Raw genomic sequence first — 14,092 nt, 5'->3', positions numbered from 1 at the left:
GAACAGAAACAATTGGGAAGTAATAAAACATGCGTATATAACCAGAAATGTGGCAAACAAAAATTTAGAAATTAGAGCAACGACTAAATCTATAACTCAACACCAAACATATTACAGAGCATCGAAGATCAATAATGAACTCCCACTCCGAATCAAAGAAGAAAGTAATTTCAAAACATATAAAAGGTTAATTTTACAATGGTTAAAAGAATTAAAAAGTGTTTTAAAAAAACTATTGTTAGTTAAAAGTAAGAATAAACCTCATATGTTACGATAAGAAAATAAATAAAACACGAGAATCAGGCTCACACACAATCATTTGCTTATGTGAGCCATTTTCTTTTTATTCTTTGCATAAAAAATACAAAAAAAAATTCGCAATATTGAAATAAGTGCATTGAATTAAGTTACCCGACACTGTGAGATAGACATGACTTCTGGAAGTCCAAAGTCCTGTCATCTCTGAATACCGGGTACGTTAAACTCTACCAATAAAGGGAATCAGGAAGTCCGATTTCCTTTAGAGTACTAATAGCACTTATAAGTAGAAAAGTTACTTGTTAATTTCTGTAGCAGTTAATTTTCTTATTCTTTTATTTCATTTCATTAATATTTTGTATATTGTTATTTTATAATTTAATATGCTTATGTATTTTTTATGTATATTCTTTAGTATATTGGATACATCCAATATATTAATTTTCTTCTTTAAATAAATAAATAAATAAAATAAATATAATTTTTTCTTTGTTATAATAACTAAAGTTCCGTCATGTTGATATCCGCTCAAGTTGGTGTGGAACACCAGTTTCGCTTATCAACTCCTGTTAGTTTAGGTGTTACTGATGACGGCCGACTAGAATCACAAATAACAACGGTCGATAAAGTATGATAGGCGAAACCAAAGATAGTAACATCAAGAAAAAGAAACAGAAAATTAGAAAGGACAAAAGAAAGAAAAAGAGGACGCAATTCTTACATTATATGAAATTTGGCAAATACAGTATTATTTCTGAACAAAGAGCATAAGAAAATGGAAAGTCAATGACATTCTTAGAAATGCTAAGAAGAATTATTGATTTGCGAAAAACTAACATATTTATTACGGGGCGATCTTGAGCCCGATAGCACCCTATACGCCACTGAAGACAACTCTGCTCCTCTGATCCTCCACAACATTGTTTTTGAATTTCATAAATATTTTGAACATTGTTTTTTCTATATATATATATATATATATATATATATATATATATATATATATATATATATTACTCCACCCACTCAATATTGAAGACGGATTTACGCCGATCGGGGGAGGACAAACAATGAATAAATATATAATCATATTCAGACGTTTTCTATTAGGTGCTGGATGAAAGACCCTCCCCCACAGGATATCGGTCCGCTCCATCCGTTCCGCTGCGAATTTCAAGACCTAAATCAAATTTGCCTAAAACAAATTCAAGTTCAAAATTTGGGAACTTTACTGGAAGTTTGCGCACCACATTGATCGTCCCTTGTCATATCAGTGCTGCGATAGTGTTGGTTGAAGCTTCAGTGCTCTATTAAACACAACTTTGAAAGTGGCATTTTGTATCGAATAAGAAGGCTGTTCCTAATATTGAATTAAAGGTACAACGAAGTTTACGACATAAATTCTTTCTCCTCTTTGTTACTTTATCCTAAACTGGATTATATTGGGGGGCATGGACCTCACCTTTAAATATTGGGGGAGCAAAAGTGTCCTGCCCCCTTCCCCCGAAGTCGGCGCCTATGATGCCCGCTATTCGCACGGGTAGAATAAATTTTATGGAAAATATTTCAAAACATTGCAACAATGAAAAACTCGATCGACGGATTTTAGACATAGAATTAAACATAGAACTTACTCGTTACTCGTAAGTTGTGTTTAACACTACGGGTTAAGTACACTACTTTTAAAAATAAAACTCATAATTGAAGAAAACTCGACATGAAATGAAAGCTTAACCTATTTTTGTTTTTGGTTTGTTTGAGTTTAACGTTCCACTCTTACGCCGTGGTGGCTGAAGGAGACGTGAACCTACTTATTATTGTGGAATCAGAACCACTTTTTTCGTATCACAGTGGGAATCGAACCTAGGGCTACGCGCGCCGAAGGCAAGCGTTCTAACCTCTAAACCAAGCATGAGCCCTCAACATCTTCGTTTTACTCCCATTGAGATGAAAAACAACAATGATATACAGTGAATTATAATGGAGGAACCCATGTAACGCCAAAGAAAGGTAGAATAAAGCTCAAACACCGCTTTGTACACTATAAAATTCACATGAAACTTCCTGCCATTGAACAAAGGACGAATATCACCAGATGTTTTATCTTTAGCACTTAGTCACTGCGGTACCCTTTAGGGATCATTAACCCGATTACCCTTTCCCCCTTTTTCACAGGTGTCTCTTTCCAAAGTGCTTGTGATCCATGTGACCTCTGTAAACTGCATCTCAAGTATCCAGTTGTGTGAAGAAATCGGTAGTGGATAGTCGGGAAACGGAAAAAGCTAAATCACAGCAAAAGGTTTCATAATGCGGAAGGGGTGGGGAACTCCTCCCATGTGGCAAGTTGTTGGTTCAATACATGAAAATAGAACAAAAATTTTACACACCTGCATTTTTGTTACTGACGGGAGTGAAATAGAAGTTCTATCATCAAGTTAAATTTTTCCTTTGTGTTCTTAAATCATTTGAATTTCCCTTTAGTATGAATGTTTCAAGAAAACTGTCAGTTGTGTTTTCATTCTTTTTCTTTTCTTTTTTCTTATTATAAAAAAGCAACGCTCTCTTGTCACTTGCTCAAGTGTTACGAATGAGCTAGTGCATTTAGAGTAGATAATATTTGCTTTCATTGTTTGTAGGCTCTACTGTCTGTGTACCCTAAAAAACTTCAAAGATATGGTTGTCTTTCCTTTATATCTGGCACATAGAAATAAGCTTAATAAAATATGGTACCATTCTTATCATTCATGGCATCAGCCATTCAAATTTTACATATAGTTATATCTGACACCGCCTGTGTGAACAACAGTCCTGGTGATGATTTATGGTGATTTATTGATTACTCTCAATACCTATATGAATGATTCGCTAATAATGATCGCAAATTGATATAAAATTGATCATAAAAAATCATTAAAACTTACTAATTTAAATTATAGATTTTTTTTTTTTTAGACTGAAGCTATTTTAAAAAATCGTCAAATTTGAAGGAGTTCGAAAACGAGGTTGCAGTTCCGGTTTCGTCTCGTTTGACAAAAGTGGTCTCAGCCCGATCTCGTCTCAAAGTAAATAGTATAAAATAAAATAAATGTGTAAGTAGTATCATTTTTTGCTTATATTATTCAATTTGAGTTGTGTGGCATATCCATTCGTAACTAGGTGGCCAACACTCGTGCTTTTTATGCGTGTTCGCGTGTTCAATCATTAGGGTGTATATCAAGCATTGGATAAAACTCGAATAGTGATCCACGTTTCACTTTAAACAACGGATCTTATCATATAACCTCAGTACTTGCTATGCAGAGAAACTCTTCACAGTCAACTTCAATACTATAGTTAATTTCCTTCCTGCTGAATCAGAGTTATTCAATATCCTACCAGATAACACAGTAGATAGCAGCAAGAATGTATTTGAATGATAGGAAATTTAAATTGTACAATTTCTCATTTAATTTTCGCTACCAGAATGCCCATTCTTTGCACGGGGAGAATAAGTTTCATTTTGGACATGTAGGGCAAAAATACTGTCACCCATCAACTATGAATTCGACACTAATATCGATCATTTTCAATTATTTTAAAGTCACCATACCCTTTAAGAGCACTAATGGGAGCTGGACTTAGAAGATTTAAACAGCATCGGAAGTGTCACTGTTCGTCTCAGCGACCCCGAAAATTATGGATTCGACACTAATATCGGTTATTTTTATATATAGATATAAATATATATATCGGGTGTCCTAAAAATGGCGCCCACAAACTACAGAACACTATTCTGCAGGTCAAAATAAAGAGAAAATCTTATATGATGGAATGCTCCCCGGGGCCTCCCTCAGCTGGTATGGGGAATTAAAATTTCACTATGTGGCAACATTGCATATTAATTGTGAGCCTTAGCATCGCTCTACAAATCCATCAAACAGTTATATCGATTGTTAAGATAATAATTGGTGCTAGTGTCAACTCTATTGACTTCACGGGCGTCTCTGGCAGTCTAAAGAGGGGACGCGTCCCCCAAATATTCTGAGTAGGAGATAAATGGATCAATGCTGAAAGTATTTAGATCTATGTGGAAGAAGTAAAAATATAGACAGAACAAATTAAAATTATGCCTGCTCTTAAACATTAGGTTAACGTGAATAGAATGTCCGCCTGACGTATGTCACTTTGAAAGAAGGATTTTATTTATTTATTTATTTTTAAAGTTACGCTTCTTGGTTAGTCAAAGTAGTATCTGCTGCAGGCACATAAGTTTTTCATTGCTTAACCAGCAACAATTGGTTTCCATGACGGAAGGGGGACTGGATAAGGGAAAGAAAGGATGTATAGAAAGTTTATCTGCGAATGAAGAAGGGAAATCTACAAGGACGGAAATATACAATAGAAGCGAAGGTGACCAAAAAGAATTTAAAAAGATAGAGAAATTTGAATATTATATATGAGAGTAAATTTCATGCAAATACTGTAGAAGGGCAGCAAGGGACAACTACTATGACAATATAGAAATTAAAGATAGAAATGAGTGTTTACTGAGTGAATTGAGTTTGAAGAAGATGGAAAAAATACATTGAGGAGTCGGATGACAGCAAGAATAAACAGTACATTTTAGACATTAAAACGGAAAATGAAGTAAACGAGGATGATTCATTGGACAAATTCAAAGACATACAGCAAAATTAAGAACAAAAAGGTAGATAATATACATTTTGAGTTCATTAAGAATGCAGAAGATTTTTTTTAATCGAAATTCACAATCAAATCAAGCAGGATCGTAAGACTTCTTTCAGAGAGTTAAGAATTTGTTAGCTAAAGAATCGAAATATATGAGGACTATGAAACTATACTGCTGCGAATGCGTTTAAGAAAACTGAACAGGAATTCAACGGTAGGAATGTCAAGGTGAAGAAATTACCTAATAACTATATTATATACAAACATATTTTTTTTCGGCAAGTAGTCTAAAAGTGATGGAAGAAAATTATGATGAACTGTGTTGCTAAGGCTAGAAAGAGCGGATGTCATTAGTAAAGTAGATTTCAGATTATTCATAATTTTCACATAACTTTAGTTGTCTAAAACGCAAAATGAAACAATCCAATGTATTGCGGTGATCGGAACTGATTCGTATGGACACGAACTGTATTTGATTATTTCGTTGGTACATCATAACGTCCTGATGAAGTTGTTTCATACTCTGTACAAATCTTATGCCATAATCTTTGATTGATAGGAATCCAAACACATCAAATGGTTGTATCCCCGTGTGCAGCAGTTCTTTGGTATCTTCTCAACCATTACGTCTTTTGTCATCCGTCATGCAACTTGTAATTAACAATTTGTCTGTGAATGGACCCAGTGATCAAGCAGTAGCAAGTTCAAAACATCAGGCTTCGCTATGGGAGAAAATACTTAACGCTTTTAAATATGCATCCACTCATTTTTTCATATAAACTTCCAATCTGAATATCTCGAACAGTTCTCAACTGTACAGGAATATTATTACCTGTTGAAATCAGCATGAATTGGTCCTTCAAATGGTATGCTTAGTTTCTCTGCAGGCGAGTGCTTTGTCCCGAACTTCCCTTGTCAGCACTGACTGCAGACCATCATATCCAAAATACAAAATCCGTTTATCTTGTTCCAATCTATTGTACTGCAGAAAGGAAATTCCATCTTTGAAGCGAAGATGATCATCCGGAAAATCTAGTTCTTTAGACGTGGAATTATTATTATTATTATTATTATTATTATTATTATTATTATTATTATTATTATTATTATTATTATTATTATTATTATTATTATTAATGCCAAGAACTGTCCTTCTATCATTGTTTAAATAGCCCTTCCTTTGACTCTAAAAACATTATTTGGGTGAATAAATACACACTAATTTTACTTTATAATACTTATTCATTAAATAATACAATAAAACAATTAATTTAAACAACGAAATGTGCAAATTGTACATATAACAGAAAAAACCCAATCCCTTTATAAACATCCAAGCGTATGTCGTTACACTTAGTGAGCAACTTTGTAACTTACAGGATACTACATAGATTTGCTGTGATGATTACTGCATTAATCCCTCATATTAATTTAGTATGATGATTAGTAAATTTAGTATGACGGATTAATTCCGCTCTTTCCAAATAGTTTCTCACAGGCTCGTGGCAGTCAGCTCACCGTCGTGACAGTCAGAACCTTGATATTTGTAATCAGCGCCAGTCGAGGCAATCAGCACCAATAATTGGCTGTGGCAGTCAGCACACGTGGCAATCAGCACCAAACCTTCAGAACGAAGCTATAGCGCAAAATATCACATCTTAAAAAGAAAGAACAAGAAATGGCTACCTGCATTTTCGAAGGTCGAAATTTTCTGAGCAAGAACGCCAATGCAAGTAATTTCTTGCGATGTATTGCTTCATTAAACTTCTACAACGTAAAAAAAATCCTCTGGATCTACCGCTATGTGTAACAAAATAATATTAGAAGGTAGAAATCTTATGTGCTTGTTTTACAAAATTAGGTTTCGGAATTTGTTGAAAACATGCTCTTTGACTAAAAATGAAATGGAATAGATCTACAGTATATTGAGTCACAACTCAAAATTTGAGTTGTTTTAAACACTTTCGATATACCTTGTGATCAGAGGTGGAATTCCTCTTTCTCCCGTGTATACCACTCTGAACACGGTCACCCAAGGGTAATTGTTTACTATCAGAAATGTAACTTAACAATGCGTGCATTTTGAGTAAAGACAATGGTATATATATATGTATTTTTTTTGTCGATGTTCGAAACGAGAGACCGAGACTTTCGAGAGTGAGCTTGATTTTTTTTTTTTTTTTTTTTTTTTTGACGAGCTAGTTTCAGGAAGTTACTCCTCACGAAGTTAATCCCCAGTATTTTCAGGTGGCGTGTTGTTTGCCACGACTCGATTTTCGTGTTGATTGCCACCATTTTGCCCCGATTTGCATTCCGATCTTACCATATCTCATTATCGCGAAAATTCACACACACCTGGAGTAAAAGGAAGGGTTGCAAGGCACCTCTCTTTTTGATTCTCTGGAACAAGTGGTAAATGTTCTCGCCTTTGAACACAAAACATCATTAATATCACAATAGCTTAGTAAATTGATATAATTGCATTTTCTCTTTTAACTGAGTTTTTAATATGGGCTGTTACAAAATGTTATTTTTTCCGTTATGCTACGCGACTAAAGAACTGGGTTTCATATACTTTAGAAAAATGAAATGAAATATTTCAGTTTTACTTCCCATGGTTATGACGTGTAAGCTAAAGGATATGGTAATGATCAGAATGAATGAAAAATAGTGTAATGAAGAAAGTGGTAAGAAACAGAAGAACCCACTGCATCACTGTCATCTAAAGTGTTTACTCTGAGACTTGCTTGAAAAATGAAGCAAATATTTCTCATTTCTGCACCCCTAGAATCCATCTGAGATACGATCTTGTGTACGATTACACCACAAAAACCATATTTTAAATTGTTCTTTTTTTCTAGGGGTGGTTCAGTATCGAATGATTTATCTTTCGATTGCGGAATTCAACTTCTTACATTTATATATGGTCTAAATTTTACCTTCAAACGTTCGAGAGAATTAATGGTTCAAACTTAGAGAAATGTAATCTGCTAGTTTACTTCTGCCATAGGTTTTATTGTATCAAATCGTACACAGTGCTCCCTTGTGGTTATGTGGATAGCCACGCGCCTTTGGGGTAGGAGACCTGGGTTAGATTACCGGCGAAAACTTATTTGGATCGGATTCCATGCTAAGATGTAGGTTCATGTCTCAGTCTGCTACTGAATGGGATGTTTAACTCAAATCTACTCCAATTCATGCACATTCCATCTTGTTTAAAAAAAGCTATAAAGGGATTGCCGACCCATGTATTTTAATAATCTCTGTTGAATTGATTTGATTTATTTTTTAGTGGCCCGCTCAGCATCGAGGTTATGTGAGATGTGAACCTACAGTTTAACGTGGAATCCGATCCATATGAGCTCCAGCTGAAATCGAACCCGGGTCTTCCACGTCAAAGGCGCGTACACTAACCGCTTAGCCACAAAGGCGCTCTCTGAGTGGGCTTGAAATTAGCCAACTAACAATACAAAAGTCACTAAATTTTTGTATTACCAATAGAAGTTTCCTTCCTCTCACCAAAGATGTTTAAAAGATTGCTAAATCCATATATTTAAACCTAATTTTGTTTAATTTAATCTCTAGGAAAGCTATGAAAGATTAAAAAAAAATGCCCCTCCTGAAGGTCCGGGTTCTCATTTTCGGGATGGTTACCTCCTACTTATGGGTGGCCCTGATGAAATGCCTACATTCAACATTGGCTACACCTTCGAACGCACACAAATTGTACGTCATATAAATTTTGAAAATGCATTTGGGGAGATTTTAAGCACACAAATGATTACATCGAGTGCTTGAACTCAACTTCAATAAATTTAACAGCGGCGTTAGCAGCTGATAGCGTAGTAACCCAATAACGTGCTTGTGACAGTGTGTATTGTATGTATTATGTTTATAAATATAATAGATTTGATTTTTATGATATGGTCATCTGGCAACCCTCAGCTTATGAGTCGATTATGTATAAATCTTCACGATTGTGACATAAGATAAGCCAGAGATAATACCGTGGCAAACAACACCAAAATGAAGTCGTGGCAAACAACACGTAAACTATTTCCAGCCCTTTATCTTAAAAAAAAATCCTGAAGTTTGGAACTTCACTCCTAAGTCCTCGCAAACAACTCCTAAACGATTGATTTTCACGAAGAGTTTGACTAATGGGAGACCCCACTATTTTGTTGCACTGTATACCCAGAACTTTTAACTCATAAACTTAACAATTTCACCCCTAAATCCTTCGAAACAAATCCAAAACAATTAACGTAGGTTTCATTATTCGAATGGGGGCCCTCCTTTATTTTACTGGTTGTATCTTGAGAAGTGTAAACTTCTAAACTTTAGGATTTCAGTCTTAAATCCTCTCAAAAAATTTGAAAGCAATTTTTGTAGGTTTTAAAATTATATGTGACGTATGGGGTCATAACTTCACGAAGTTGGCCCCCAATTTTGCGGTAATGTATCTTTAAAATAGTAAACTTCTAACTTCGGGACTTCACTCCTATATTCTCCCAAACAAATCATAAACGATTGGTGTACGTTCTAAGAATATTCGCGATAAGTTGGACTAGATGCATAAAACTTTCGCATACAAAGAACTTTCAATTTTTAAAAAGGGAGCTAGAGATATACATCCCCCACATTTAAAATGGGGGTAAGTCGAAAGCTGTGAGAACACAAAACTCGGGGTTTTCAGCAAAAAACGGCACCAAACTTTAGCATAGAAAACACTTCCTATTTCTAAAGTGGGTTGTTGCATGTCTCCAGCCCCCTCAAATTTATTGTTGCTTTAACTTGAGAAATGTGAGCACGGAACTGGGGATATAAACTGACATATAAAAGACTTTCAATTTCCAAAGTGGTAGGTTCATCCCGCACCTCCAAATTTATTCTTGTTATAACTTGAGAACGACAAGAGCACAAAACTTGGGGTTTTCAGAGTAAAAGGGTTAAAAAAAACTTTGGCATAGAAAAGATTTTCAATTTCTAAACTAGTGGCTGGAGAGATGGGTACCCCATATTTAATAGAGAGAGAACTCGAAAATGGCAAGAGAACAAAACTAGGAGTTTTCAGCACAAAACTAGTACAAAAATTTTGCACAGAATGAACTTTCAACTTCCAAAGTCTCCAGCCCTCCCAAATTATTCTTACTATAACTTGAGAACGGCGAGAGCACAAAACTTGGGGTTTTCGATACAAAAGGTAAAAAAATACCACAAGCCTTTGCCGTACAAAAGACTGAATTTCAAAATTGTGTGTTTGTAGGGGGAGGGAGGCTTGAGATATGGACTTCTAACTACGGGACCGCGGTGGATCAGTGGAATAGTATTCACCTCTGGTACTGAACCCCTGATTTAATCCATCTCATGCTTATTGCACTTTTGTGCTGCACAAAAACAATGTGTGTAGGTTTCTTTGTGGTTCTGCCCTTTCCTCCTATTTTCTTAATTCCACTTGTTTCTTTAATATCATTCGTTTTTCTTATTCCTTACCATCCCCTTTGCTTGTTGTTTATTGAAGTTAACGTCTCTTTTTTTACAGTTAGACCACATGACACATGGGCATACAGTTTAAGGGCTTCACTCACATCCTTCTCGTTTAAATCTATTCATGTTTATTATAATACTGACAACCCGAAATATTTAATCGTGAGTTTGAAATGAAAATTAAAAAGAAACGGAACGCTGTGGTAGGTTCCAAGCAAACTGGTATCGAAAATAACTTTCAGATTAATTATTTAACTTGCACTTATGAGAAATACATCACGGAAGCAGTGACTGGGATAACGAGTCCGCAGTCGCTGCAGTGCAAGACGGCCGTGATGTTTTGTACCCCTTCCTCAAAGTTGTAAAACCAGATTCGTACAGGGTTAGCTTGTTTATTTTCGGGGTTGTACTGACACTGCATAGAAAAACTTAATATCAAACTAAAGTGAAAAATACATTTCATAGTCAATTTGTGCTACTTGGCTCTGAATGTTTCAATAGAACTAGAGTGCCTATCCAGCCCGGTCCTGCTTTTCTTGAATAATTATTTCGCCATAGCATATACAACGAGGTTTAATACCATCGATAGTTGTAGGTCCTCCATGTCGTTGAAATTAGAAAGTATAATAGATGCGATAAATTATTTGGAAGCTGGATTATTTGTGTAAATTTCAAGTTATTACAAAAATTTCCTTATGTTCTTTAAATAATATTCGAACATTGTTTTGAAAAGCATACTAAGTTTTACAAGTCTTGCTTTTTGTTTCTTTGGTGTGCATGATCAATTTTTAGGATGGGATAAACGAAAGTTCAAAGTTCATGAGATTTATTCATTTATTTATTTATTTTTGTGAAAATTTTCAAAACATTGTTCGAATATTATTTAAAGAACGTAAAAGAACATATAAAGAACGGGTCTAGGAAAATTCGGTGTAGGAAAATTCGGTGTAAGAAAATTCGGTGTAAGAAAACTCGGTGTAGGAAAATTCGGTGTACAGAAAATTTGGTGTACGGAAAACTCGGTGTGGGGAAATTTTGGTGTACGGTAGATTCGGTGTAATACATATTGAATATTACTACTTACAATAATTTACGACATTTCATATTGTGAAAACGAAAACCATATAATGTAACGAATAAAATGTTATTACCTATTTCAAGAAAAGCACATTTATTTTTCTGCCTTGAGTCCAATACCTCTTGCATGTCTTTTGTGGGGTATTACTATAAACTACTTTTCATCACGCAATGAAGCTGACGCTTTTTGTCAGAAATAAAACAATTACAACTATAAGTTCAGAGAATAGTTATAGGAACAACTAAAAACACCTTTCCTATATAGTACATCATAGAACATATACAAGGTGATTCTTTTAAAACTCACGGATTTCATTTGGGGGTCTAGATTTTCTAACTGAAGTCCGATTTTCATGCGGTTTGTGGCAAATGATCAAGAAACGTTGGAAGATTTATGGAACTATGCTTACTGGTTTACATTCATTTGGGGTAATATAGGCCGCGCCTCTAGAAAAGCAGCAAATATTCGCCACTGTACCGAATTGGAATTAGGTGAGGTGCGGTATGGAGATTTGAGTTTCTTCGTTAGATGGTAACCTCGCGACGGTCAATAAGAAACAGGAAACTGGGTCTTCGTATTGAGAATTATGCTGTGCTACTGTACCAATATGATCAGGACGCAGTTACAATAATGCACTCTTTGGAGCAACGTGATTTTATCGTTAAAAAGATTTTAGAGGCCGGGATCTGTTGTTGCTACGCAAAGGGCAGCTACACGCAACTTTGCCTCACGTTCTGCCCCAAACAGGAACATAATATGGTCGCTAGTGAATAAATTGCAGGAAACAGGATCTCTTCTGAGTAAGGCAGGGAAGCATCGGACACCGCTGGCGGATGTTGTTGGACATAAAACTTAAAGATTTCATTTCATTTCACTAACACTTAATTTGTATTCTCACTAACACTTAATTTGTATTCTTCAATTTCGCTTCAAATATCCAATATCTCATTCGAACTGTAACGTACAATGACGAATATTTGCTGTTTTTCTTGCGGCCTGCTCGATATTACCCCGGATGAATTTAAACCAGTAAACATAGTCCCATAAACCTCCCATTCTCCCTTGATAATTTGCAACAAACCGCATGAAAACCGGACTTTAGTTGGAAATTCTAGAGCCCAATGAATCCGGGAATATCACTCTGCATATACATATGTAAGATGCAAAAATATATTGATCAAAAAAGTCTTAGTGGAAAGGGCAATATAAAGCAGGATGGTTTTATCATATAATATTTGTACAAATAGTTTAATTCTCCTCCAATCAGACACTTTAGTTTGTTTGCCTTAAGGTAAACAAGTACTGCAACCCTATTGACTCCTTATTGACTTCTCCTCCAATCAGGCGTAGATACTTTAGTTGAGGCATTTATTTTTACACCTTTGAGTAACATAAATAAACTATGTCGTTTTTGAAGAATTTAAATTTAAATATTTATTTATAAAATATACATAAAATCGTCAGAACATTTTTGAAAATCTACAATTTTCAACTTTACCCGTTTAGTAACCTCCTTTTTTTTTTTTTTTGAAGTATAAAATTCTAGGAGACATCCTCCAAAACAGCATAAAAACTTAAGTTTTAAATGAAATGTCGATTGGTATCGATGATCGCTTCGCTAAATCACACAAATGGACATCAATAAACCAATTTCTCGTCATGTAAGGGCCATGAAATGCTAAAATCCGTCGAAATCTAGAATTCAAATTATTTCACGATCACAATTTTTCAAAATTTGGTATAGCAGACAGTAAAAGTACTTTCTACACAAAGTTTGAACTTAAAACTAATACGCTCATTTATGCTCAAAGTTAAGTTTTTATTAAATACTACTGTCTACTACAACGAATCTTTCTTTACGCCGAACATTCCCCACACCGAGTTTTCCGTACACCGAATTTTCCTACACCGAGTTTTCTTACACCGAATTTTCCTACACCGAAATTTCCTACACCGAATTTTCCTGCTCCCTTTAAATATCAACCTTTCCTTTTTTCCCTTCCTTTTGTTTCTTTTTTTAAAGCAAAACTGCAAGTAACGTTTTAGAGGTTATTAATATATATATATTTTCAGCTTCTCACACAAACATGCAGCGCAGCAATCCTTTCTTTTGTAATCACTCACGTCGTCGGTCGACACGTGAGCGTGGCGCTCACAAATTACGCATAGTCACATTTATAAAGCCAGTACTACTCGAACAGAAGAGAATGAAAAGATTACACTTGGCTCTCACACATAAGACACAGCTAGACAGTGTCTCAGGTCTGTGACCCCAGTAGGGCGACTTTGAAACGAAAATATAAAATAGGGTGAGCGCTGCGCTCACCTGTCGACCGTTCCCGGGTTAAACAAAATAAAGCATCACAATAATAATAATAATAATAATAATAATAATAATAATAATAATAATAATAATAATAATAATAATAATAATAATGTCTATTCCCATTTCTCTTTCAAAGCAGTTTTTCGCGCAAAAACTTCAGTAAAGAGACTTTTTATAAAATGTTTAACTTTACAAGAAAAATCAATAGGAGATCCGCAGCTACACGAAGAACTAATTGTTATATGAATAATTTGCGGTCACTAGCACCCATATGC

The sequence above is a fragment of the Thermobia domestica genome, chromosome 17, assembly GCF_964235325.1.
Source record: "Thermobia domestica chromosome 17, izTheDome1.hap1.1, whole genome shotgun sequence".
Taxonomy (NCBI): Eukaryota; Metazoa; Arthropoda; class Insecta; order Zygentoma; family Lepismatidae; genus Thermobia; species Thermobia domestica.
Note: the sequence above shows the minus strand (reverse complement) of the source record.